The sequence below is a fragment of the Emys orbicularis genome, chromosome 15, assembly GCF_028017835.1.
Source record: "Emys orbicularis isolate rEmyOrb1 chromosome 15, rEmyOrb1.hap1, whole genome shotgun sequence".
Taxonomy (NCBI): domain Eukaryota; kingdom Metazoa; phylum Chordata; order Testudines; family Emydidae; genus Emys; species Emys orbicularis.
The window spans coordinates 11,928,992-11,933,596 of record NC_088697.1 but is presented as its reverse complement, the minus strand read 5'-3'; the positions used below and the strand labels follow the sequence as shown (position 1 = coordinate 11,933,596).

The 4,605-nt window shown below is 49.5% G+C and overlaps 1 pseudogene; it reads left to right on the top strand.

Annotated features, from left to right (window-relative positions):
- The first annotated feature begins 1,311 nt into the window (after window positions 1–1,311).
- On the top strand, window positions 1,312–2,564 carry LOC135889465 (zinc finger protein 436-like; annotated as a pseudogene).
- The last annotated feature ends 2,041 nt before the right edge of the window (window positions 2,565–4,605 follow it).

The following is a 4,605-nucleotide window of genomic DNA, read 5'->3' as shown; positions in this document are numbered from 1 at the left end:
GGGAGACCATATCAAAAGCTTTGCTAAAATCAAGGAAAAACATGTCCAGTGCTTTCCCCATATCCACAGAGCCAGTTATCTCGTCATAGAAGGCAATTAGGTTAGTCAGGCACGACTTCCCCTTGGTGAATCCATGCTGACTGTTCCTGATCCCTTTCCTCTTCTCTAAGTGCTTCAGAATTGATTCCTTGAGGACCTGCTCCATGATTTTTCCAGGGACTGAGGTGAGGCTGACTGGCCTGTAGTTCCCCAGATCCTCCTTCTTCCCTTTTTTTCCTTGTGTCCCCCATCTGTCTGAATCCATACGTCTCTTGTCTGATTCTTAGACTGTTGGTGCCTTGGGGGCAGGGACTGTCTCTTTGTTCTGTGTCTGTAGAATGTCCCACACATTGGGGTCCTGGTCCCTGGCTGGGGTTGCTAGGCACAATAGTAATAATAATAATAATTATAGAAATAATAATAATGGGGAGGCACCAAGTAGTGGAAAGGAGGGTGTTGGAGAGGTGAGAAGGGGAACCCTAGAACCACAGGGCTAGAAGGGACCACAAGGGTCATCTCATCTACCCCTCCCGCCCCCCCACCAAGATGCAGGATTTATTGTGTCTAAACCACCCCAGACACACAGCTTTCCAGCCTGATTGTCTGGCTGTGTGTGTTCACAGCAGAAATGGGGATAGTTAAACCCCTCATTAAGCAGAGTGTCCTACACATCTGAGCACCTGGGAGGTGGCCCCAGCATATTACTGCTTTAAAATGGTCTGGAGTTAAAAGAATAGAACGTTTTATTGTGACGAATGTCCCATGAATTCCCCTGATCTCACTTGTTTTCTTTTCTCTAAGCAGAGTTTCCAGTTCCCAAATCTGATGTGATCTCCCAGCTGGAAGGAGAGGTAAAGCCAGGGGTCCCAGATGTCCAGGGCTCAGAGGAAAGAGAGATTTGGAGGGATGCCCACACAGGTGAGGAATCATGAAACCAGTTCAAAAGCTGGGAGTGCCTCAAGGAAACAGCTGGGATTCCCTACAAGGAGCTTATGAGCTCTCTGAGTTCAGGACTGCTCCAAGCAGCTGTCATAGCTTCATGGCAAATATCGCTCATGGCTTCCTACCCATCCTGATTGACCCCTGGCAGTAGCTCCTGTCTTGACCTCCCCTCCCATGGGCTGTAGAAGTAGATTTTCCATGTGTGGGAAAGAGTTTGGTGGGATTCGGATCCTGATTTTTTTTCTGTCTCTCTAGCACTTATTTTGGTTTGCCCTCGCCTTTTCCATCCCTGTTTCTGAGGTTTCTCTCTCTTTCTCAGCAGGTAATGGGATGTTGAATGAGAACGAGGAGCAGAAACCTCAGCAGGAAGATGCTGAGCAAGTGGGACCATACGTGGGGTTATCGCAAAGCTCCAAAGGGGATGTGTCCATGAGTCATGAGCAGGGAACAGCCTGTGAGAGTGAGCACAGGCCAGAGAGAGAGCAGGGAAACCAGACAGGAGAGAACATGAGTATATCCATTGATTACTGGGAAACTCCCAAGGACCAGAAGGAAACCACAGCCCAGAAGAGAAACCCTACAGGAGAGAGAAACAACATATGCACTGAGTGTGGGAAACGTTTCAGTAGCCGCTCACACCTTAGAGAACACCAAAGAATTCACACAGCGAAGAGATCCTATGAGTGCGGGAAAACCTTCCCGCTGAGCTCACGGCTCATTGCACCTCAGAGGCTCCACACAGGAGAGAGACCCTCTGAATGCTGTGAGTGCGGGAAAACCTTCACTCGGAGTTCGTCCCTTATTGCACATCAGAGGATCCACACGGGAGAGAGACCCTATGAATGCAGTGAGTGCGGGAAAAACTTCAGTAGCCGCTCAGGCCTTTTTGACCATAAGAGAAGCCACAGCGGGGAGAGACCCTATGAATGCTGGGAGTGCAGGAAAACGTTCGCTCGGCGCTCACACCTGATTACACATCGGAGAATCCACACGGGAGAGCGCCCCTATGAATGCCACGAGTGCGGGAAAACCTTCTCTCAGCTCTCAGTCCTTATTAGACATAAGAGAACCCACACGGGAGAGCGTCCCTATGAATGCTGCGAGTGTGGGAAAAGCTTCACTCAAAGCTCATCCCTTATCACACATCAGAGAATCCATACGGGAGAGAGACCCTACGAATGCCACGAGTGCAGGAAAAGCTTCGCTCGAATCTCTGCTCTTGTTACACATCAAAGCACGCATGCGGGAGAGCGCCCCCTTATGAGTGCGGGAAATGCTTCACTCGGAGCTCAACCCTTATTAGCCATGAGGGAGTCCACACAGGAGAGAGACCCTATGAATGCTGGCAAACCTTCACTTGCTGCTCACACCTTATTACACAGAGAATCCACATGGGAGAGCGACCTTATGAATGCTGCGAGTGCGGGAAAAGCTTCAGTCCGAGTTCATCCCTTATTATCCGACATCAGAGAATCCACACAGGGGCGTGATCCTATGACTGCTGTGAGTGTGGGAAAACCTTCACTTGGCTTATTGCACATCGGAGAATCCATGCAGGTGTGTGCCCCTATCAATGCTGCTAGTGCAGAGGAAGTGTCGCTCAGCGCTCAGCCCTTCCTGCACGTCGGAGGATCCACACAGGAGAGAGACCCCAAAGATGCTTCTTGGGAGAAAAGCTTCCGTCAGCCCTCAGCCCTTATTTACCATCCGAGAATGCCCCAGGGAGATCAAGGTTACAAAAACCTTGTCTAGAGCCAACAAAACATTGTTTTTCTTTAATACTTTTGCTGATTCCCACATCGTGGCCTGTCAGGCTGTTTGAATCATTTGCCTCACCGTGGTCTCTCAAATCTACCAGTGAGTTGCCCTCTTGTGCCTTTTAAAGCTCGCCATTCTTTGGGGTGAGTCCTCTTGCTCTATCAACTCCTTTGTCTTATGAGTCATGGGAGTGTGTCCCTCTCCTACCAGGAATGTCCCACAGCCCCAGGTTGGGGTGTTAAGGCTGACAGCAGTGAACTCCACTGACATAAAATCTACCCGATATTGCCAGGTAAAAACACAACTATTCTTTCAGTAAAAACATAGTCTGTGTATAATGGCTGCGATTATCTAGCACACTTCCTCGTGGCCTGACCTAACCTCGATCAGTTCTCCTAGTCTAAACAGTCCTGAAGCATCACATTTACACGAAAACAACGAGGAGTCCGGTGGCACCTTAAAGACTAACAGATTTATTTGGGCATCAGCTTTCGTGGGGAAAAAAAACCCACTTCTTCAGATGCATCTGGCCGCAGGGTGCTTTGGGAAGGGTTTGCAGTGTCTCATGGAGCAGGCACATTTGTACTGTTCCTCTCACTGCAAAGTAATTGTTACAGTCATCTAATTCCCTCTTTGTGGACAGATTGTCTCATTCCCAGTTGTTCTCACGTTGCCTTGGGTTGTGCTGAATGCGGGGAGGGGGTGTATTGCTTTTCTTCTTTAAAATATATTTAAATATAACAAAGAACAGGAGCAGGAAAGAAAGTGTTGTTTCAGCCTCTGTGATACAAGAAAGAGAGGTGGTGAGACCGCCTTCCCCAACACCCCAGAAGTGTTTCCTTCTTTCTGAGCCATGTTGAGTTTTTCACGTTCTACCCTGCCACCTCCCGAAGTGTCACGCGATGCCGTGGTCTCAGCTCTCTGTCCTTGGCAATTGCCCTTTGCTTCTAAATTTGGGGTTGTCTACATTTAAAACACTGATGTAGCTCCTCAGTGAAGACAACCTGCACCAATGGGAGGGCTTCTCCCATCGGCGTATACCTCCCTTAGGGTAAGTCTACACTGGTAGGTTTCTGCGCCACGAGTTACACCCCTTTTATTAAAACGCTGGAATTAAAGCGCCATTGCATGTCCACACTGTGCTCCTTGTGACGCTGGAGCGCAGCCACATTAGCAGCTCTTGCAACGGCACAGACAGCAGTGCATTGTGGTCGCTGTCCCAGGGTGCTTTGGGAAGGGTTTGCAATGCCTCGTGGGGCAGGCACAGCATCACATAAGGCAGGTTTCCCAATCCCATTGTTCCATGGGCATCCTACTACATTGACTGAAGGGTGGGGGAGAGTGTGTGACAGGGAGTGTGTGTGTGTGCATGGAGGGGGGAGAGAGACAGTGTGTTTGCGGGGGACAGAGTGTGTGTCAGCATGCTGTCTTGTAAGTTCAGACAGCAGCAGGAAGCAACCAGTCCTGAATCATAGAATATCAGGGTTGGAAGGGACCTCAGGAGGTCATCTAGTCCAATCCCCTGCTCAAAGCAGGACCAATCCCCAACTAAATCATCCCAGCCAGGGCTTGGTCAGGCCGGGCCTTAAACACCTCTAAGGAAGGAGATTCCACCACCTCCCTAGGGAACCCATTCCAGTGCTTCACCACCCTCCTAGTGAAATAGTGTTTCCTAATATCCAACCTAAACCTCCCCCACTGCAACTTGAGACCATTACTCCTTGTTCTGTCATCTGCTACCACAGAAAACAGTCTAGATCCATCCACTTTGGAACCTCCTTTCAGGTTGAAAGCAGCTATCAAATCCCCCCTCATTCTTCTCTTCTGCAGACTAGACAATCCCAGTTCCCTGAGGGAGAGGGAGAC